This window comes from Protopterus annectens, chromosome 4.part0 (genome assembly GCF_019279795.1).
Source record: "Protopterus annectens isolate FY-2018-M chromosome 4.part0, PAN1.0, whole genome shotgun sequence".
Classification (NCBI taxonomy): domain Eukaryota; kingdom Metazoa; phylum Chordata; order Ceratodontiformes; family Protopteridae; genus Protopterus; species Protopterus annectens.
In genome coordinates this window covers 1,826,089,264-1,826,113,473 of record NC_056733.1, presented here as the reverse complement: position 1 = coordinate 1,826,113,473, position 24,210 = coordinate 1,826,089,264, and positions in this window count along the sequence as shown.

The following is a 24,210-nucleotide window of genomic DNA, read 5'->3' as shown; positions in this document are numbered from 1 at the left end:
TTACCAGCTCGAGGCAGCCCCATATCCCATGATGCAAGGCGGTAAGTACCCAGATCTCGTTTGTTATCTATAGGCAATAACACCTAGCATAAAAAACTTCCCAGAAGGAAAGAAAGGCGAAAAGCCTGAAGGATGGGTAAGGCAGACCAGAACTGTCTGGTCTTAAGAAGCATTCTTCCACATAGGGAGAAAAAGGTCTGTCCAGGCCAGGGGGCAGGAGGGAGGGTCGCAAGAAAGAAGGCAAGAGAAGACAACTAACATGGAACGTTATGGTAGGTACATAACTTCTCAATGTTAAGTTGTCAATCTCACCTTCATTCTTGCTTGATGGGACCGCGTCCCTAGCACCTCTATCCTGGGTGGCTCAATGGAACAGACTCTTGAGAACTGTAGAGCCAAAACTGGCTCTGTCCCTGGAGGCCAAATCCAATTTGTAATGAAAAACAAAGGTATGAGGAGTGGCCCAAGTGGCTGCTGCACAAATAGTGTCTAATGGAAGTCTAGCCTGAAAAGCTGTGGAAGTGGCTAAGCTTCTGGTTGAATGCGCATTAGGTTTTGAGCACAGCTGTTTTCCCCTGAGCTGATAGATTTCAGAGATGACGGAAGAAAGCCATCTAGATAAGGTCACTTTGGAGACAGGAAGGCCTTTCTTGTTATCAGCATAAGAAAGAAAGAGCTGATCAGATTTCCTGAATTGTTTTGTTCTGTCCAAATAATATCTGAGTTGGCGGTGAACATCAAGATAATGTAATTTTGTTCCGATCTGTTTGAGTAATTAGGGAAAAATACAGGGAGGTCAACAGATTGATTCAAATTATTTTCGAGGCCACCTTAGGCAAAAAGGTTGGATTAGTTCTCAAGGATACCCTGTCTTTGTGGAAGACCAAATAAGGGGGACGAACAGAGAGAGCATGAAGTTCTGACACTCTCCTTGCCGAGGTAATAGCAACAAGGAAGAGTGTTTTCCATGAAAGAAATTTCAGGGAACATGAAACAGCTGGCTCGAAGGGAGGAAGAATTAAGGATGTCAGCACTAGATTTAGGTCCCATTGAGGAGGAGGACTCCTGACTGGAGGTTTCAGGAGAAAAATTCCTTTCAGAAAGGCTCTACAAAGCCTGTGGGACATAATGTTGTGATCTGCAAACCCGACATGAAAGTTCGAGATGGCAGCCAACTGAACTTTGACCGTGGAAGATGAAGAGCCCGCGTGAAAAATTTCCGCTAAGAAATCCAAAACTACTTGAAAAGGATCTATATTTCTAGCTTTTGCCCAACAAGAAAAGCATTTCCATTTGCTGGTATAAATCCTTCTAGTAGAGGATTTTAGGGAAGCCACTATGATATCCTTAACAGGATTAGAGATCATAGGAAGCCTGGCTAAGGAAGGAAGTGGAGCAACCAAGCTGTGAGGTTGAGAGAAGGAATAGACCGATGCAGCTGACCCGATTGGTGAATCAGAAGGTCTGGCACTGGGTCCAGATGCCACGGCTGCACCAATAGGTGACGATGGAGGAACGGGAACCAAATCTGTCGAGGCCAATAGGGAGCAATGAGAATCATTTTGGCTCTCAAAACGGTGGCTTTCTGGAGTACTTGTGGAATCAACGGAAAGGGAGGAAAGGCATAAAGAAGTCCCTGGGGCCAATCCTGGGTTAGAGCGTCTCTGGGGGGATGGCCTGGCAGTGGGAAGAGAGAAAAGAAGTCTGGGCATTTGCTGTTTTGGGGAGTAGCAAAAAGATCGCAACATGGGCGGCCCCATTCTAGAAAAATCTCCTCCACTATAGATTGTTTGAGAGACCACTCGTGAGGCATGAGAATAGCTCTGCTCAATCTGTCCGCTAGAATGTTGGTTTTCCCAGGGATATGCGTTGCTACCAGAAACCGATGAGAGGAGATCGCCCATTGCCAAAGTCTGAGAGCTTCGACACAAGGGGTAGGACTTGGTTCCGCCCTGTTTGTTGATATACCATACTACAGACATATTGTCTGTGTGAACTGCAATTGTTCCCAAGGGAAGAAAGTCGTTGAGGGCTTGCAACGTTAAAAGCACTGCTCTCATCTCTAGGACATTTATGTGCAGGTGGTATTCGAACGGTTGCCACGTCCCCATGAACCATCCTGCCCTGATAATGACCCCCCCACCCGATCAGGGAGGCGTCCGTAGTGACTGTGGCTACCGGGGCCGGGGATACAAAGGGTCTGCCTTGATGAATCTGGGGAGAAGAAATCCACCATGATAGATGATTCTTGCAAATTTGTGTCACCAGGATTTGGTGACGCATGGGAAGTTGTTGGTAAGACCACTGGGTGAACAACATCCATTGAAGAAGACACATGTAGAAGCGGGCCAAGGGAAGAAGGGTAATGGCCGCAGCCATGAGGCCCAACACCTTCAGAACCATTCTGGCCTGCACCTTTTTGCTGGCAAGGATGATCCGCACGTGAGTTTGGATATCTGAGATTCTTTGGTCTGTGAGGGTTGCTGACATCCGAACAGTGTTTAAGTTTGCGCCTATGAAAGTAATAGACTGGCAGGGCAATAAGGAGGATTTTTCGTAGTTGATCGAAATTCCTAATTGAGTGCAGAGATTTAGGGTGTAATCCCTGGCTTGGAGAAGTTGATGCCTGGTGGTGGCTGAAAGGAGCCAGTCGTCGAGATACGGAAACACCTGGAATCCTTGATGTCTCAGGTGAGCCGTGACCACTGCCATACATTTGGTGAACACTCTGGGGGCTGTAGTGAGACCAAAGGGCAGGGCTCTGAATTGAAAATGACTGGACCCCAGCCGAAAGCGGAGAAACCTTCTGGAGCACCTGTGAATTTTTATGTGATAGTACGCGTCCTGAAGATCTATTGAGCACATCCAGTTGTCCTTCTCTAGGAAGGGCAAAATTGATTGAAGTGTGACCATTCGAAATCTCGTCTTTCTCACAGACTTGTTGAGTCTGCTGAGATCCAATATTGGTCTCCAGTCTCCCGTCTTTTTGGGGACCAAAAAGAATCTTGAGTAGATTCCGGGCTCTGAATGGTCTGTTATAACTGGCTGAATGGCTCTTTTTTGTAGAAGCTTTGATACTTCTAACTCTGCAATTTCCCTTAGACCGGGTGGCACATCTGGAAGGGAATTTTTGTGAGTGAAAGGACTTTCCTCGAAAGGAATCTTGTAACCCTCGGATATGATCGACTGTACCCATCTGTCTTGAGAGAGGGAATGCCAGGCTTCTGGGTACAGCGATAGTCTTCCCCCGACTGCCTCCAAGGATGGACAGTCGGGCAACATCTCAGGGATGCTGGAAGGGCTTGTCAGAGAGGCTCTCTGCTTCCCTGGTTTTGTGGACCCCCTCTGCCTCTAGAGCGGCGTCTGTTATTATTACCCCCTCTGCCTCTAGGGGTAAACTGACCACGTGCGTCCGGCGTGACTCCCTGGGATTTACGGAACCACATTTTTCCGCCCTTCTGACCTTTGGGGTAAGGTCTAGAGGGGGTAGAAAAACGGACCCCTATGGCAGAAAGAGTCTTGCCGTCCTGCTCACACCTGGTCAATGTATCCTTCACTTGAGGGCCAAACAATGCTGACCCATCAAAGGGAGAATTTGTGAAGGACGCCTTAAAGGGATCTGCAAAATTACAGAGCCGCATCCAGGATTGACGTCTAAGAGCCACGCCTGTACCCGCGGCTCTACTCGCTCCATCTGCTGCATACGAGATCAGTCGCATGGAGGAGTTAGCTATAGAATTAAGGATACCTAGCTGAGAAGCAATTTTCTCTTGAGCCCCTGCAGCCGTAGGATCCTGCACTACTTCACCTAGTTCCTTAAGGATGTCCCTTTGGAGTCTGGTGAAGTGACATAAATAGTTCAGCGAACGCATGGCAAAGGTCGCTGAGGAGAACATCCGCTTACCATACCTATCCATGGTCCTGGAATCCTTATTAGGAGGATGGACTGGTACGGAAGGATCTGCAAGTTCCTTCTTAGTGGTGGCCGCCACCACCATGGCATCAACAGGGACACCTTTCGTGAGGAATTGCTTTTCAGAAGGGGCTGTAATAAATTTAGACGGCCTCCTAGGAACTGGCTCTACAGAATCAGGAGCAGCCCAAGCCTTTCGAGCAATAACCTCCATCAGGGGGTCGAAAGGAGGAGACACCCAGGAGGTGGAGGGTCGAGATCCAAACGCCTCTAGGTATACCGACTCATCCTCGGAGGGATTTATGGAGGGCCAGTTTCCCCTCTGTTTTAGGAGCTCTAGGATGTCTGAAAAGGAGACATCCTCAGAGGGGGATCTTGGGGATCCCTCCGACTCATCTAAGTCGGTATCTGAAGTGGTAGACTCAGGGGAGTCCAGGTGTTTCCTCTTACAAGTCCTCTTACGCGGAGGATCTCCTGACTGGTCAGGAGAATCCTCGGAAGAGGGGGTTCTTCCCAGTGGGGAAACCTGAGGCAGTGGATCTCTCGGTCCGGGAGCAACAGAGATGGAAGAGACATCGACAGGCACTGTAGAGGGAGGAGCTAAGGGAATAGACTGCTGACTGAGCCCAGTGGCCAGCAGACTCTTCATCACCTTGAAGGCCCCCCCCTCCCAGGGAGATCCGAGAGAACCCGTTCCGAAGAAACCGGGACTCCCGGGCCCACCGAAAGGGAAGGCTCCGAGGCAGATGTCGGAGCCGAGCTCACCAAGGCCGAAGCTCCAAGGGGAAGAGCGGGGTCGGACAAGGGTCCGATGCCACTCACCCCCTCGGAGGAGACCAGGGAAGCCCGACCACCGAATCCCTCCAAGGAAGGTCTCGAGGAGGAGATAAGAGTAGATGCTGAGGGTGCAGAAGGGGGGGGGTATCTGCCCCTCAGCCATAGCAGTAACTATTCCCGTAGACTCCAGCTCCAAGCTCTGGGGTAGGGTTGAAGGAGGAACTTGAAGAGGGTGTGGACTAATAGTAGTCTGTTGAGACGGACTATGAAGCATCTGGGCCAGTGCCTGTGATTTTAATAATCTACTTACCACCCTCTCTAAATCATGGTCAAATAACCTGGACGACCTAGATGATTGGCTCCGATGGCTCCGTTCCGAAAGAAGAGGCGAGGCCGGAGCTGACAGAATCGGTTCCCAGGAGGGAGACCTGGACCTCTTCCTCGAAGGAACCATCGGAGACGACAAGGCTACTGATCCAGTCGGAGCCAATAACTTTTCGGCTCCGAGAGAAGATCTAGACGCATCGGCTCCAGCCGGAGCTGATGCAGGTATCGAAATAGCGGTGTCGGCGCCGGTCGGCGCCGACACCGAAGCCTGGGCCACATGGTGGTCGGAGCCAGTACTCGGAACCAACACCAAAGTGACCAAAGAAGTATCGGCACCGATAGCCATCGGTGCCAAAGGTTTAGCCAATGTCGGATCGGCTCCAGCCGGAGCCGATCTCGACTCCGACAAAGTCGGAGCCAAGGCCGAAGGCTTGGATACAGAAGCCTGGGCCTTAGACTTAGAAGGCTTTCCCGGAGACGATTTGGCCGGGGAGCCCTCCGGTTTAAGGAGTCCCCTTAAAATCAATTTGTTTCTCCTTTCCTGCAGGACTCTCTGGCTAAAAGAGTGACATATTGCACAGGAGTCCTGCAGGTGGAGAGGTCCCAGGCAGTATAAACAAGAAGTGTGACCGTCTGTCAGAGACATCTTCTGACAGCACGAGTCACACTTCTTAAAGCCTGAGACCCTCTGCTCTTTGGACATAGTGGGCACGAAAAACAGAACCACACAGTCCCAAACAAACAATTAAATTATAGTTTAAACAGTAAAAACCTCACACACACACACCCTGACGGGGGGGGGGGGGGGGGATGGGAGGGAAGGAAGGCCTGACTAAAAAAATTAAGGAGGAAGGATAATTTTAGTCAAAAAGGGCTTACAATTAACTAAAAAAGAAAAATCTTTAAGTTTAAAAGTAAAAAGGGGCTAAAAGCAGTTAATATAAAACACTTACCAGGAGCTGGCAAAAGGAGGACCTCATCAGCGAAGCGGCAAACGAGATCTGGGTACTTACCACCTTGCATCATGGGATATGGGGCTGCCTCGAGCTAGTAAAAGTGACTCTCGAGCTTAGCAAAGTGCCGAGTCGGAGCCGAGGATCGGCTCCGAACCCATCAAGCAAGAATGAAGGCGAGATTGACAACTTGCCTTACAATCCCATGGTATTTTTTAGCTCTTACATTTTCTGTACTAATAGCCCACAGATAGGCATAACAAGGATAAGTTGCGACATTTACATGTTGCCCTTATCTATGAGGTACAAGGGTGCTAAACTCAAGGTGAATTTGCTGTTACACATCTGCTCGTACATTATGTTTGAACTGAGTAACAGAAGTAATTTGCTTTAAGTGGAGTGGAATATGGTTCCACTGAAGCAGAAGTCTCCTTGATATGTATCTATCCCTCCAACATGTTCCAATTACGTTGCAGAAGAGCTTGAGATCCCTTCAATAGATGATTATGCCACCACTGGACTTGCGAATGTAGGATAGGTCTGTTGAGGCCCTATACATGAACCAGAGGTTCACAGGTTGTTACTAGGCTATAGGCCCTAGGGCCTATATAAGCCTAGCCATAACAATTTCCTGGCTATTTCTTCCTGCAATATTTCCTTCCCTGGACCCCTGTCTAGCAGGGTGACTGACGTGATCCCCGGGGTGAATTTCCTATCTCCCATACAATCATCAAGGTTTCTTTTGAAGAGGGTCAAAGAGGCACTCTGCTTGACATGTATGGGCAGTCTATTCCAGAGTCTATCCCTCCAGCATGTTTTGTTCATTGTGATGACAAGGTTTAGATCCCTGGAGCATGTGGCTCTGAGGGATTGGGATTTCTTTAAGTGTAGCATGTCCAACAGCTCTGGATTTGACATGGCCTTGTATGTTAAGCAAAGATTGCCTCTGAGTAGACGATATGCGACAGAGTATAGCTGGAGTTTTTTTAGACAGCATAGGGCATCTGCTTTAGGCCTGTGATTCTTTTAGTGAGGTATTTCTGCGGCCTTTCCAGTTGTTGCAGATGTCTTGAGAGGTACATATAAAACGGGGCGTTGTATTCTATAATGGGTCTAATGAGGGATGAGTACAGTGGGACAGTGACCTCCTTTTTTCTGGATGAAAAGCTCTTAGTGATGAGGTGTGCCACATAGAAGGATTTCCTGACTGTTGTGGTGATGTGGTTATCGAAGGTGAGACCACTGTCCACCTGTGCCCCTAAGTCTCATCACACTTTCAGTGTTTAGTGTACTGCCACCTATGTGGTAATTCACAGGTACATGTTTCTTCCCAAAGAGGATAACTATACATTTCTTGGCATTGAGCTTGAGCCCATGGCTCTGGCACCAAGCATCTGTTTCTGTAAGGCCCTTTTGCAGAATATCCACATCATTTGAGTATTCAATAATGGCTCCCAGTTTGCAGTCATATGCGAACTTTGCTAGCCAGAGTCCCTTAGTGTTGGCCTGTACTTCAGAGAAGTAGATGCCAAACAAGAGCGGTCCCAGGACTGAACCCTGAGGTCACATTTTAATAGCCCATATGACACCAAGAAGACAGACAAGGCTTTGAGATAGTCTGTACAGTTTTTATGATTTAGGCCCTTGACCTTCTTAGTCAGGAAGTGTTGGGGTCACTTTATTTGTGACAAGTTCTTGACAAGTATATACTGAAAGGGGCACAGTATGAGTGACAAGAATACTGGAATGATTACATCTCTGGACTGGGACAACATACCTTTAGGCATACACTGTATGAAAAAAATGACTTCCATAAAATAGTGGATATGTGCTAATTAAAAGATATTTATTGCCGACAGAGGTTCCCAGATCCCCGACTATGGTATGACAACAGTAGGTACTGCCAGCAGAGCTAGCTGGAATTTTGTAAATAATTATATGTCATTTGTGAATATCAAACTGATTTATGCAGATGTTTGTGTTAATTATTTGTGTGCTTTGCTTTGTGTTGTATCCACAGTGTGCCCTACTGGAGAGAACAGAAATGTATGTGCACTACTGTAACTGTTTAAATGTATATGTTTTAACAAAGGAAGATGGGAGACAGGAGGTTAACCTCAGTCCAGCAAGCTTTAAAACATATCTGAAATTAAATCACTTTACGGGCTAGGCCATAAAGATGCTATCTCACAGGTTTCAATGCAGCCAGAGACACAAAGTCTGTACTAGGCAGCTTTCTGTATTGTCTTTGGGGTGAACTAATTGCCAGTCAGGAAAAGTGGAGGTGTTTAATTGTTTTGAGACACCCAGAAGCTCAACATATCTCAGCAGAGCTTGTGTGTGTGTATTTTTTACATGTAAGTGTTAAAATCCTGGCAGTTTCCAGGATTGGTGATACGGTGGAAAGAAGAGTCAGATGACCAGACGTATGCCATGTTAATCTGTATAGAAATAATGTTTTAACATTAAAGGAGACTGATGTCTCAGGAGCATTCTGTATTCTGTCTTGGGCCTGACAACAAGAAGGACCATTCATCACATCATTTGCCTTGCTCTATTAAGTAAGTTATTAGGGAATAGTATCATTCTCTTATATTCAGTCAGGAATATAATGAAGCTTAGTTTAGATATTGCTTTTCTTTGTTTGTCTGAGCCCATCCTTCGATGCTACTTTAAATATTTCCTGTGATTTGAACTCTGATGTCACTGTGAATATATACTTATATTTTCTTGTTCTTTTATTATTATATATATTTAAAACTTTCATTGTGGCTGATATTTGTAGAGATATTTAAGTTTTGAGGTACTTGATTTATTTCGTGATACTGTGTGGGCCACTCCTAATAGCCTTGCTCTTGGTCAAACTTCCATTTGTATTAATATTAATTTCACTCCATATATTAGGTACCCTTGTAAGGGCCTTAAGGTAGCTGGCAGGAGTGTCTGGTGGCAGTGGTAATTACCTTGTAGTCTGGGCAGAAGACGGCAGAGCTAGTAAACCTGTGCCAGACTTCCCTATGTGTGTTTGTTTGTGTAAATCAAATCTCAAAGGGTGTGTCTGTCAGTTACTTGGGCAGGACACAAAGCACTGGATGGACAGAGAGGGTGCTGGAGACCTTGGCTTGGACACACAACTGAGATCCCAAACTATTGGGGATCTGAAGAAAGAGTGTGAAACCAGTCCCGGACTGACTGTGTTCTCTGTGTGCTCTTAGAGAAACTGCACTTGATGCAGAGAGCTGCATCTGGAAATACGGTGTGTGTACCTGTTACCTTCCCAGTGAACATCCTCCTCTGATGCCAGTAGTGAGGATTGAGGGTCATCACATATGGTATCAATTCTCAGGGGTGTGCTGTCAATGTAACAGCTTTACAAGGGGAGTCATGCTTGCAGAAGGATATGATTATACATTTCTTGACATTTAATTTTAGTCCACAATTTTCGCACATAGCTATTTGCCTGGGACAGACATTCTTGGAGAATCATTGTATCCTCCATGGAATTTATGATGGCACCAAATTTGCAGTCATTTGCAAATGCAGCTATCCACAAACCTTTAACATTAGCTTTGAACTTCAAGAAGTCAAAACCAAAGAGGATAGCTCAAGTTCTAAATCCTGGGGTACATTGATAGTAACAGATCTTTTGAAGGAGATAGAGCTGCTCACCTTTATTTCCTGGGTTCTATTTGTAAGCCAATTTGCTATTCAACAAGTTACACAAGAGATTTACATTTAGCTTGGACAGTTTATCTATGATACCCGAGTGTGGGATGGTGTTGAATACCTCTGTGAGGTCAAGACATGTGGTGTGTATTGATTTGCCCTTAACAATTACTACTGTAACTTTTTCGAAGAAGTAAACCAAATTAAGTAGGCAGGATCTGCCCTTAATAAATCCAAACTGACTTGGGTTGAGAGTATATATGTTACATATACCCTTATTTATTAATTCTACAATGATCCTTCCCATAGTCTTACAGATGAAGCTGGTCCAGATTATGGGTCTATACCTGAGTCTGTTGAAGCTACACCTTTATACAATGGAATGACTTTTACTGTCCTCCATTCACCTGTCATGAAGCCTGTTGAGGCTTATATTGAATAGTCTCTGTAGGGGATCCCACAGAAGTAGTATTCTTGCCCTTAGATAGAGATTTAAGGACTTGCTCGGGTGTAGGTGCAGGTAAGTGATTCTGAGAATACTACAGGGGGAGAAGGGCGTGATGTTTGAGATACATTTGTTAATAGATTGGCAATGTCCTCTGGATCAGCGTATGTAATATCATTTACTATAAGCTCTGCACAGTGCTGGGCATTACTTCTAGGTTTCTAACACAGTGAAAGAAGGTTTTGTGGTTATCTTTTGCCTGGGTGGCTATTTTTACCTTATACCTGTCGTTGGTTGATTTGATTAGGGTCTGAAGTTCCTTGTTTAGTTTTAGCAAGTGCATATTTGGCATATTTTAGAGTTAAATTTATTTTTGTGGGCAATGAGTTTTTTTTGCTGTTATTATAAAACCTGTTTACATTAGGGTTCCATCATAAGGTTTATTTTTGAATTTGGTGTTGCATTTATTTCTGACAGGGATATGCAGCTATTTGCATGTGCTAGAATTTGGCTGTAAAGGATTCCACATAAGCACTGTCGACTTTTGGATGGATGAAAGGGGCTTTAGAATTTATCCTGGTCATCACTCCATTTTGGTAAATTAGCCTTTCTATAACCCCTGAACACCAAAGTACTAGAAGTTCCTTCATGCTTCAGTCATATGGTGAATATGACTGATCTGTGGTTGGATTTACCACTGAGGAAGTTACAACTCGTTGGAAACAAATCTACCCTATGACCAAATCCAGGATTTTATCACCCTGGTTTGGGTGCAGAATAACCAGTCCAGAGAGTTTGTAATTATGAAGTCCAGAAATTTTTGGAAAATATGTCTGTGGATGTATAAGTCTGCCAATTTATGGAAATGTACATGAAGTCCCCTAGGACAATATTGTTTGGTTTAATACATAGGGACTCCATACTAGTTAGGCAGGAGGTAAGGGCCAAGGGAGACATAAAGGGGGGTATTTAGTTAACCTTGATATGATAAAGGGGTTTTGTTAACAGTAAGTTGAACGTGTAGAAGTTCCCAGTCGTTATCTTATGTAATGAGTCTAGAGGTGAAACTTTTATTAAGAATATGAAGACACAACTGCCTTCGACAGGCCTGAACATGAGACAGGCATTGAAACTCTCTACTGATGGAGTACTTTTGTTGGCTTTGAACCAAGTCTCTCTATTCTATTTTGTTATGCTGGAAGCTTTTGAAGACTGACATTTGTTGCATACAGCAAGCATACAAAAGCCTTCAGGGGAGAGGTGCAGGCTATCCCAAACAAAGTAGTTAGGAGTGTCTACCATCTCCTCCCAGTATATATATATATATATATATATATATATATATATATATATATATGGTACTTCCTTTGAATGGCTCCAACAAATAGGCCAATTGTTGAAAACCGTAATCTTTTGTTTGTATTGTGGCATCATTCTTGATGATAGTAGAATGCTGCTCAAAGCTAGGTTCACACCAGTCTCAGTCACATATTCTGAGATCTCCATCATGTCTCTCTTTATAAAGTCCAGGGATGTATGTCTCAAATCATTTATACCCATGTGTACTATGACTGTGTCATATGTGAACTTGTGGTGCAAGGACTTAACTGCTTGCATAGTGCGGCAAATCCTGATGCCTGATAGGCAATTGACTACCCTCTTCTTGTAGAACCTGGTGAGTTGTGCATTGTGTGTCTCACTATGGAATCACCTATATCTTGGATACTGGATTGTGTGAAGGATTGCCTTATGGACTTATGAACTAAGTCAATGAAACTCTTAGATGCACGTTTCATTTTGGGTGTGGTCTGTATTGTATTGTATGTTTGCAAGGCTGTTGAAGGTGCTTGTTTCATAGGTTACTTTTAGGAGGCCTTTGTGATTTACTATGGTTACTTTTAAGAGTCTCAGCATATGAAGGTCTATGTGCTTGGTCTCAACAGTGGGTGCTTTGTTTATTGGGGTACTGGCAACCTGTTTATTTCTTGTGGCTTTGTGTAAGAGCTTGTCTCAGAAAACATTCTGTAACTACACATCTCACATATAATGTCTCTGCTGGTTTAAACAGTAGGTTGTTGTCAATTAACATGATACAACTGGTACCTTGTCTCAGGATGCCCATTTCATCCAGGTTGGCTACAGAGATGGTTGAAAATTACAAATCCATGGTTCCAGATGCATACTAATGTGGACTGTACAGGAAGTTGCACTTATGAGGTTTGGAATGATTTACTGGAGGTGCTGTCTAAAATAATCTCTATTTACACATGAACAGTAATATGACACCTAGTGCAAACTGGACCCTCTTTCTGCAACTACTGACTAAAGTGCAATAAGAATGGGGGAGTAGGTTACACAGAGAAAATTAAGGCTCTAAATACCTGCGTCTATACATTACAGTGTGCTGTTCCACTGTGCGATGGGCAGTGTTAAGCTAACAACACAGAAAGCAAATAAAAAGCTCAGTCGAGCATACTAACCAATACACTTGAATTTAGCCTCAAAAGCAAGTAATGTCCACAACTAGCCCTATAACCTTCCTCTACCACCAGGAGGAACCAGTAAATTAATTTCAGCAAAAACTTACTACGTTAGACTACATTAGCTAAGAATGATAAATAAAGATAATTCACCTATTGGCTATTATCTGAGTACCACTAGTGCTAGTCTCACTGCAGCTATACTCAGCTTTGCTTCTTCTCTCACCAGAAGCAAAACAGAGGAATTAATGTCAAGCTGGTTCTTAAAGAAGCAGGTGAGAGCTCTTTGGTGATCAGTATTATCATCCTAAATGTTCTATGGGTCTTGTAGGCTCACTGTATCTTTCCTCTACTAGATGTCCTGGATAGCATGTACAGCTGCAAAGCACAAGTGAGCTAAGCTGCGCAACGGTCCAAAACCAGACTAGTCGGGGAAGTTATATCAACACTATCCAACAGTCAGGAATCAATGTCTCATGTTCCTTCTCTTGAAAGGAGCACAACAGCAGCGTTAATCCCAAACTGGCTCCTAAAAAGCAGTTTTCAGGCTTTCTCAAGATTAGTAGTCTCTAGAAAGGCTAAAAAAAGAAGTTATGTTCTTACCATAATGTTCCATCTGTGTTGTCGATCTTCATTCATTCTTGACTGTTGGGTTTGATTCCGAGCCCTGGGAACCGACTTGGCCATTATATCAAGATCGTGCCAGCCAAAAACTCTCAAGCTAAGGCTACCCATAATGCCTCTCTTTCCTTTACCTCAGCTCAAGTTTGGTTACCATTCAGAAAATATGGAAGCTCTGTCTGAGCAACAACCTATAACAACCCCTGGACTAGTTCCGAACCTCCAAAAATCTCTAGGAGGGGGCAGGAGAGTGAGATGGAATGAAGATCGACAACACAGATGGAACGTTATGGTAAGAACAAAACTTCTTTATCTGATGTTGTCAATCTTCATTCATTCTTGACTGTTGGGACAGAGTCCCCAGATATTTTAGATCCCAGGTGGCCCTAAGGAAGGATATTCCTGTGCACCATAGGGCCAAAGGATGATCTTCCCCTGGAGACCATGTCTAATTTGTAATGAGTGATAAAGGTATATGGGGTAGCCCAAGTTGCAGCTGCGCGTATGTCTTCCATAGAAGCTCTGGAAAGGAAGACCGATGAAGTGGAAACAGATCTTGTCGAATGAGCTCTAACTTTTGTTGGTAGGTCGAGTTTATTCTGACTGTATATAAATCTAATGCAGTCTCTTTACCATTTTGACAAGGTGACCTTTGTAACTGGTTTGCCAACCTGGTACCTGAAAAGGATATAAACAGTTGGTCTGATTTTCTAGATTTTCTTTTGTCCAAGTAAAAACATAATTGTCTGTGGACGTCCAACAAATGTAAGCAGTACTCTCCTTTATTTGAAAAATTTAGAAAGAAGACTGGTAAGTCTATGATCTGGTTGATACTGGAATGTGAGATCACTTTAGGAAGGAAAGACGGATTAGTTCTGAGTGATACTCATTCTTTGTGGAAAAGGATATATGGATGCTTCACACAGAGAGCCTGTAACTCTGAAATTCTCCTAGCAGACGTGATAGCTACTAGGAAGAGGGTCTTCCAAGATAAAAACTTGATGTCAAAGGTTGCTGCTGGCTCAAAGAGCTGACGGACTAGGCATTGCAAGACCAAGGTTAAATCCCAAGGCACTATTGGATCTTTGAAAGGTGGCTTCAAATGTAGAGCACCCTTAAGAAAGGTTTTGCAAAGACGGTGAGACATCAAAGAATGATCATCAAATCCATTATAGAAATTCGAAATGGCAGCTAAATAAACTCTAATGGTCGAAGTTGAGGCTCCCAATTGAAATAAGGTGGCTAAGTATTCCAAGACCTTATCGACCGGAGCCGAGAAAGGATCAAAACCATTTTCCTCTGACCAAATAGAAAATCTCTTCCATTTGCTAAGGTAAATTCTTCTGATGGATGGTTTATGAGAAGCCAGAAGTATCTTTTACACTGGGGAGGCCAAACTGTTTTGCCTGGCAAGTACTGGAAGTGGAGAAACCAAGCCGCCAGCTTGAGACATTGAAGGCTGGGATGGACCAAGTCCTGAGAATGAGATAACAGATCCGGAGTTGGATCCAGAGTCCACAGGTGGTGAACCAGGTGAGGCCAGAGAAAGGGAAAACAGACTTGACGGGGCCAATAAGGTGCCATGAGAATCACTTTGCTTCTCAACCATTGAGCTTTCTTCAGAAATTGGGGAATTACAGGGATTGGTAGGAAGCCATCTAGAAGTCTCAGGGGCTAATCGTGGAGAAGTGCATCTCTGAGGGACTCCCCCCAAGGGGGGACTAGGGCAAAGTAGCTGCTGCATTTGTGGTTTACACAAGAGGCAAACAGGTCACAGCAGGGCTGACTCCATCGACAAAAGATTCTCGTAGCTATGTTGCAATTGACAGACAACTCGTGAGGTAGAAGGATACACCTGCTTAGCTTGTCCACTATCACAATGGAATTCCACAGAATATACATTGCTATTAGAAAGCGGTTGGAGGTGATTGCCCATTGCCAAACGCTTAGAGGTTCACAACATAGAGGGTAGGATCTGGCTCCCCCCTGCTTGTTGATGTACCACACCACTGACATGTTGTCCGACTGGATAGCAATCGTCCCTGAAGGAAGGGCAGACTGGAATGCTTGCAATGCTAAAAGCACTGCCCTTAGTTCTAGGACACTGATGTGCAGATTGACCTCTTGAGGGGAACAAGCACTTTGGACGGTCTCCCCCTGAAAATGCCCTCCCCACCCTTTCAGGGAAGTGCCCGTGGTCACTATGGCCTTGGGCTGAGAGGGGTAGAAGGGACGACTCCATAAATCCTCTTATGGCGTCATCCACCAAGACAAATCTTTCTTGCAGAGATTCATTATTAGAACTGGATGAGACATGGGGTGAGATAACAGTGACCATTGTGATGCCAGGAGCCACTGAAACAGCCTCATGTGGTACCTCACCAGGGGGACCAAAGTGATTGTTGCTGCCATGGATCGAAGAAGTTGTAGAACTAGATGAGCAGACACTTTGTCTTGAAAGAGTATCACTTGAAGTTGCAATCTCAAGTTTAACAGCCTGTGAAGAAGAAGGGAGGACAGGCAAGATTTTGTGTTTAGTTTTGCTCCAATGAATTCTAGATCCTGTGTGGGAGATAGTTGTGATTTTTCTTTGTTGATAGAAATGCATAAAAATTCAGCAAGGCATGGAACGGAGTCTATGGCACAAAGTAGTAGATGCCTGGTGGAGGTGGTGAGGAGCCAGTCGTCTGGATATGGAAACACACAGAATCCCTGTAGTCTCAAGTGAGCTGCTACAGCTGCCATGCATTTGAACACCCTGGGGACTGTGGTGAGACCAAAGGACAGTGCTCGGAATTGGTAATGACTGACCCCTAGCCGGAAGCAGAGATATCTTCTGGAACGTTTGTCCATCTTTATGTGATAATACACATCCTAAAGATCTAAATTGTCTTTCTCCAGAAATGGAAGGATAGACTGAACTGTGACCATCTGGAATTTTGTCTGTTGCACAAACCTGTTCAATATGCTGAGGTCCAAGATTGGCCTCCAGTCCCCTGTCTTTTTTGGCACTAAAAAGAATCTTGAGTAAAACCCGGATTCTATCTGGTCTGGTGGGACTGCTTGGATGACTCTTTTTTTGAAGCAGCTTTTGAATTTCTAGTGCTGCTATATCTCTCTGACTGGGTGGAACATTGGGGATTCGCCTTTGTGGTTTGTGAAAATGACTGAAGGGAATGCAGTAACCTCTGGTAACTACTGTCTGTACCCAGGAATCCAATATTATAGAGTGCCAGGCTGCGTGGTGCAGAGAAAATCTTCCACAGACTGCTTCCAGAGGTAAGCAATTGGGCCGCCACTCAGGAGCACTGGTAGGGTTGTCCAGAAAAGGAACCCATGGAACCCTGGTTGTGTGGACGCCCTCTGCCAAAGGAGGAGTGTCTTCCAGAAGAGTTATCCCCTCTGCTGCAGGGAAATACTCACCACGTGTCCCAAAAAGGCCCTCAGGACTCCTTGAACCACATCTTTCCACATCTCTGATTTCTGAAGTAAAGTCATTGAGGAGTGGAGAAACACACACACACACACACACACACACACACACACACACACACACACACACACACACACACACACACACACACACACAGCGGAAAGAGTCTTCCCATCCTTCTCACACTTGGCTAATGTGTCTTTGACTTTTGGGCTAAACAATGAAGCAGCATCCACAGGGGCATTGACAAAGGAAGACTTGAAGGGGTTCGCGAAATCACACAAGTGCATCCAGGTGTGCAGCCTAATGGCAACGCCTGTACCTGTTGCTCTAGACATCCCTTCGGCTGCAAGTGCAATAAGCCATATAGACAAATCAAAGATCGACTCTAGGGTGGCAAGCTGGGAGGCAACCTTATCCTGGACCTCGTCAGACACTGCTCCTGTCAAGGTATCTGAAAGCTCAGTTATCATATCCCTTTGGAGTCAGGTGAAGTGTGCCAGAAAATTCAAAGATCGAATAGTGAAGGTCATTGAAGCAAAGACCCACTTCCCAAATCTGTCTATCGTCCGAGACTCTCAGTTTGGAGGATGGACAGTTGAACTCTCCTCGGCAAGTTCCTTTTTTGTGGCTGCTGCTACCATCAAGACATCCACTGCTAGACCCTTTGGCCAATCAAGCTGATCCTCAGGGGCTGAAAGAATTTTGTCCAGTCTCTAGGGAATTGGCTCTATAGTGTCAGGAGCCTTCCACGCATACTGCACAATGAGATTGATTAGTTTATCGGCAGGCAGGGTCACCCAAGAAGTAGATGGCCGGGCACGAAAAGCCTGCAAGAAAACAGATTCCCCGGAGGATAGGTTTGAGGACTTCCAATCACCCCGCTGTTTTAAAAATTCCAGGATGTCTTCAAAGGAGACATCTTCAGGGAGTGATCATGGGGACTCTTCCCCTTCATCATAATCTGCATCTTCAGTGACTGATGCTTCTGGAGAATCTAAGTGCTTCTTCTTGCATATTCTCTTATGGGGTGGCTCCTCAGGAGGAAGATCTGAGGAGGACTCCGAAGAGAGGGGGAACATGAACAAGGGTATCTTGTTGCTCTCATGCCTACTGCCCTGATGTGACAGATTGTGGCAGCTGCAAACCATAGGGAACAAAAATATGACACTTCAACGGGGATGGTACCAACCGTGAGCCTGATGAGGCTAGAGCTCTCGCTATAATCTGGAAGGCAGGCCCGTTCGAAGAGGAATGGGAGCCCAGAATCAAGAAAGGCAATCACGGAGCTGGGGTCACACCCTGCGAGACGCCCCCCAGAGTAGGAGCTGGGAGAGGACTTGTAACTACCACAGCACCAAGAGCCATAGACGGCGCCATGGAAAGAAATCAGAGCTGATCGAGGGATCTCAGATTAGGCAGCCAAAACTTGGTCCCATGGGTGCAACGGTTCCAGTGGAGCTGAAGACCACAGAGTAGGCTCTGGTACCAAGGTGAGATCCACCATCGGTATGTAAGTAGCTGGCACCAGGAGTGTTGAAGAAGTGGGCTCCAAGACCTGTGGGGAGGTTGAAAGAGGAATATAAGTGGGAGTCCTGGGAGAGTAAGCCTTGGCTCCATTAGGGAGGGAGGTCTGAGAAGGAGCAGGAAGGCCTCTGGCTGCCAAGAGCTGTTCCACTAATCTAACTTCATCCATTCCAGTAGACTCCTGGAGGGACGGATGGACATTCCCTTAGGAGATTCCAGTCTTTCTACGAAGGGACTCAACTGCTGACCCAAGAAGGGGTCTAATGAGGGGGAATATCTAGTCCTGGGGGGACTTAGTATCTCGATCTTTGCCACCATAGACTATATTTTGGCAGGCGAGGATGGAACCAAAATATTCGAGGTGACAATTGTCGGTGCTGGTGAGGTCGTTGGCACCGAAGGCATGGTCAGCACAGAAGGTGTCAGAGTAGTTTCAATGATACACAGCACCACAAAAGATTTAACTTCTTTTGGTGCCGGAATAGAAGTTGGTGCAGTCTTAGGAACTTTTGGCTTCAGTTCCAATGAAAGAGTCAAAACCTGAGTTTTTGAAGTCTTAGATTTCTGTAGCTTGGGGGAAGACAGGGCCGAATGGCTCCGTTTCTTAGATTCAGTCTTCGGAGATTCTGAAGTCTCCACCTCAGAGAGAGAGTTTCACCAAAAGGACATTTTAGTAATCCTTTAAGTATTAGCTTGTTACACCTCTCTGCAAGAGCCTGAGCACTGAAACTCTTACAGAGTTTGCAAAGAGGATGAAGTTCTAGATGAGGGACACCCAAACAATAAACCCATGAAAGATTTCCACCGGAATTGGGCATCTTTCTGCCACAATCCTTACACTGTTCGAACCTGGAGGTTCCTTTCAGATTTTCTGCCATTCTTCTAGCCAGTAAAATGACACACACACAGTCACTCGTTAAATAGAAGGTAAAGGACAAGTTTTTTTTTTTTTTTTAATATACCAACAATGGTATGTCAAGAATACCCAAAGGAGTGGGTAAGAGAAGGAAGAAGTAAAAAAAGGGGGGGAAAGGATACCAATGATGGTATCAAAGAAATACCAGTAGGTAGAAGGGGAGGTGAGGTCTATACCAATGATGGTAAAGAAAAATACCTTGAGAAAAAAGTTGGATTAGGGAGTAAAAATAGAATCATACACACCAAGAAGGGCTTTAGAACATACAGATACTACCGAAAAAATGTTACAAAATAAGCACATAACAAAAAATTTGAGCACTTAGTTGAGAGCAATGGCTGACACGTCCACTTTTCTGTGCGGCAAACGAGATCTAAGGTAAAGGGAAGACAGGCATTATTGGTAGCCTTAGCTTGAGAGTTTTTGGCTGGCGCAAGCTTGATATAACAGCCAAGTCAATTCCAAGGGCTTGGAACTGAAAACAATAGTCAAGAATGAATGAAGATTGACAACATCAGATAAGTTATGTGCTCGGCATAACTATACATCTGTGTTATCCATTTTCATTCTACCTCAACAAATGGAGGAAGTCTCTGATGCAAACAGGTAACCTGTACATGGTTCATCTTCCAGGCCCATGCTTACACTTATCAAGAGTATCAGAACTCATTAGAGATTAGGGATGCACGGCTGGACTTAAAAAAGGTCTTGTGGTCTTCAGCCTAGTAAACACCTATGAACCTATAAATGGGTCTCAGATATGACTCGGCTGCTTTTTTCCAGATTCTAGGATCCTACTCTCAAGCTCCTCCCTTTACCCACTATGCCCCTGACCACTGCATTACCTCAGACAGAATTTGCTGCTACTATATAACCATATAAATATAAAGCATAATAATAATAATAATAATAATAATAATGCAAAGAAACAGTATTGAGGCACAGCAGGGGCTCAAACAGAAACTGTGGTTCCTAACAAAAACTTCATCAGGTCGCTCTCAAAGACATGGATGGGGGAAGGTGGGGGGCGGAAATAGAGGAAGAATGAAAATGGACAACACAGATGCATAGTTCTGTTGAGTACATAACTTTTAAATCTAATGTTGTAATTTTCATTCATTTCTCAATGAATGGGACAGATTCCCCAGCTATGGTAACCTTAGGTAGTCCTCATGGAAGGATGTCCTGGAGAACTGCAGAACTGAAAGCAGCCCTGTTTCTGAAGATGATATCCAACTTGTAATGCGCAATAAAGGCATGAAAATTAGATCAAGTGGCAGCTGTACAAATATCATCAATAGAAGCTCTGGCCCAAAAGCAGCTGACGTAGCCACAGACCTAGCTGAGTGTGCTTTCGGCAAGGTTAAACCTCTCGAGAAATAAACATAAGAAATGCAAGCTGTTATCCATTTGGCTAGTGCAGTTTTAGATAATGATTTTCCCAATTTGTTATTGGAAAAAGAAACAAACAATTGGTCAGTTTTCTAAATTCTTTCAGCCTATGAAAATAAAAACGAATTTGCATATGTACATATAAAATGTGAGGCATGTATTCTCATTTATTGTCAAATTTAGAAAAGAAAACTGGCAAGTTGATCATTTGATTGATGCTTGTTTCAGAGACAATTCTGGGTAGAAAGGAAGGCTCAGTACTTAAAATAACCCTATCTTTATGAAAAATCAAATAATGCAGTTTTGAAGAGAGTGCTTTGAGTTTAGAGACTCGCCCCAAAGAAGTTATAGCCACAAGAAAAACTGTTTTCCAGTAAATTTGAGATCTACCTTAGCTGAAGATTCAAAGGGGGATTGCATTAAACTCTGCAATGCAACAGTAAGGTCCCAAGGTGGAGTGTGATCCTTTACTCTAGACCTTAGTAAAAAGGTACCTTTAAGGAATGCTTTACATAACTTGAATGAGGCTAAAGGGGAGGCATTATCTCCGATGTGATAGTTGGAAATGGCTGCCAGTTGAAATTTGTTGGTGGAGAAACTAGTAATACTCTGAAAAATTGAAGCAAGAAAAACTAAAACAGCAGGGACTGGAGCAGTGAAAGGATCCATCTCTCTCTGCTGTGCTCAAAAAGAAAATCTCTTCCACTTATTCTTATAAATCTTCCTCACAGACAGTTTCTGGGATGAGAATAAAATTTAGCGAACAGGAGAGGAAAGCCTGGAATGTCTAGCTATCACTGGACTTGGAGAAACCATGTGGACAATCTGAGGCCTGCAATGTCTGGATGAGTCATCCCTGATGGATGTGACAGAGAAGCCTGGACTGGGGTCCAGTGTCCAATGGGGACAAAGTAGATAAGATCACAGGAAGGGGAACCATACCTGCCAAGTCCAAAAGGGGGCAATGAGGATTACTTTGTTCTTTAACTGGAGTGCTTTCTGAAGGAATTTGGGGATTAGAGGTAGGGAAGGATAAGCATATAGAAGACCGAAGGGCCAAACATGGACTAGAGCATCTTTCAGTGACTGTCCTGAGGGGGAATTAGGGCAAAGAACCTGATGCATTTGTTGTTGAGAGGAACGGCAAACAGATCGCAGCATGGCTGATCCCATTTGAGGGGGATCACATTTGCCACTGAACTGATTGGGAGACCACTCATAAGGCATTAGGATAATTCTGCTGATCTTGTCTGCTAGAACGTTGGATTTCCCCGGCATTTGCATCATTCCAAGAAAGCGGTTGGAGGAGATCGCCCACTGCCAGACTCTTGTTGCTTCTCTGCAAAGGGAATAAGATCTGGTTACCCACTGTTTGTTGATATACCAAATGTCTGACATATTGCCCATTTGAATAGCAACTGTCCCTAGAGGAAGACAGTTCTGAAAAGCCTGCAATGCTAAAAGGGCTGCTCTCATCTCTAAGACATTTATATCCAATTTGGTCTCTTCTGGAGACCATGTACCTTGAACAGTCTGTCCCAAGAAATGCCCCCACCCCCTCACCCAACTGGGAGGCATCTATGGTCAAAGTGTTTTTTGGGGGAGGAAATATAACGGGACATCCTTGACAAATCTCATCAGACTGAATCCACCACAGTAGGGAGTCCTTGCAGACTCAAGATAGTTTTACAGGATGTTGCAAAGGCTGTCGAAGAATGGATCACTGTACTGACAGAATCCACTAGTGGATTTGCATGTGAAGACGAGCAGTAGGTATCATGGTAATCACTAGTATGAAAGAAAAAACACGTTGGTTACAGACAGCAGGTTCCTTTAATGAAAACAAAATAGACTAGTAAGTGCTTTCACGGATCCACTCCGCTTCATCAGACTAATGAACGCAATAAAATCACATCACACTTAAAAAGCCTCACAAATACAAACAGACCAATCCAAATACAATTAATTAAAGCAATACTAACAATGTTAAATACACAATAGTTCATCCTACAATTTCTCAATCATTTTATAAAATACATGTAAAAATTAGAAGCATAATGTATAAATATACAATAAAAACAATATAAATCTATATCTACAATGTCAATGCCTACTCAGAATGAAAAATTAACTAAATATATACAATAAATATATGGTCGTATGGATGATACGATACAATAAAACCTGTATAAAACATATTTGCAACATCTAATGCTTAAGAGCTCTAGCTCTTAGGAAAGGTTTAAGGGATACCCTACTGTTAAGAACAGGTGGTTTATCAGCTTGAAAAAAAGAGTATCCATTTCTGTTCTATAGCTTCAGTGCTATTATACAAATTACCCCCTCTCTTATTAGCAGAAACAATCTCCAATACCAAAAATTTGAATTTGTTTGTTAAACCTTCTCTCTCCACATGCATTGCCAATGCACTACTTTCTTTAACATTCCTGATATCCCTCAAATGTTCTAAAATCCTATCCTTTAAAAGTCGATTAGTCTTGCCTATATAAAAAGCAAAACATTCTGTGTAGTAGCTAAAATATACTACATTTTTAGTGTGGCAGTCAGCATAAAAGGCAGCATCTATTTCAAATCCCACACGTGGATGTACAAATTGTCTGCCTGTATGAATATAGGGACATGCCGTGCTCTCCCATTCATAATGCAACTCCTGGATCTCCCTCTTATAGGGAGTGGATTCTGTAATAAAAAATGTCCTTGTATCGAGCCAGATGCAGCAGCTGCTGGTTGCACATTACTGGAGCTTGCTTGCAATGTTGTAGTTTGTTTCTGTTTAACTACCGGTACAGCTTCTTTATTAAGCAACGCCACTTCTCCTTTCTCTCCACAATTAACTATTTAGTAGTAGTATTCCGTAGTCCCTTATTTACCATATTCTGAGACGAATTACTGGCAGCAATAGAATCCTCTCCCTCCCTATAAGTGGGAGGTCCAGAAGTCGCATTATGAATGGTAGAGCACGGCGCCCACACAGTGTAGATGAACAGACCAGGACTGGGAAGACAGCCAAACAGGTCTAGTATTTAATATATCCTTTCATGCTTTAATTGAAACCCAACTGACTTTGCTGAACAGAGGTTTAAGTTTTGTTCCAGCCCAGAGGGCTGAGTTAGTGACTGTACTTAAAGACTTGAAACTGGGAGAACCCTAACTTTAAAAACTATGTTTCAAGGGAATGTACATGAGTAATGTGTTTTTAGGAAACCAAGTGTATTTATTCCACCTAACAACTCTGTCATTGATCTTTTCATTGATATATGTGAAAAGCAACTTAGGGATAGATTTGCTGGAAATGCTAAGAACACACTTTTTAATCTATCTGCCTCTGAACAACAGGCTTTGTTTGAAGTAAAGGGTCTATCAATTGTTGAAATACGTCCTGCTGACAAAGGGGGAGGCATTGTTATACTAGATAAAGATTTATACATTCAGAATATGATGAACCTTCTCTGTAATGATAATACTTATGATCAGATATCCCCTTTAGCAGTGAAGGCTGTGATTAAGATACAATTTCTTGTGTTTGATTTATTTATTACTGGAATGCTCTCTGACTCATTATTTGAATATTTTAATGTTGAATTTCCCATGGTTCCTATAATGTATGGTCTACCTAAAGTGCACAAAAATTTAGTCAGTCCCTCCATGTATCCGATTGTGTCTAGCAGGGGATGGGCCACTGAGCCCCTTTCAATATTTGTTGTAAAAAACCTATATTCTATTTTGATTGAGTGTGACA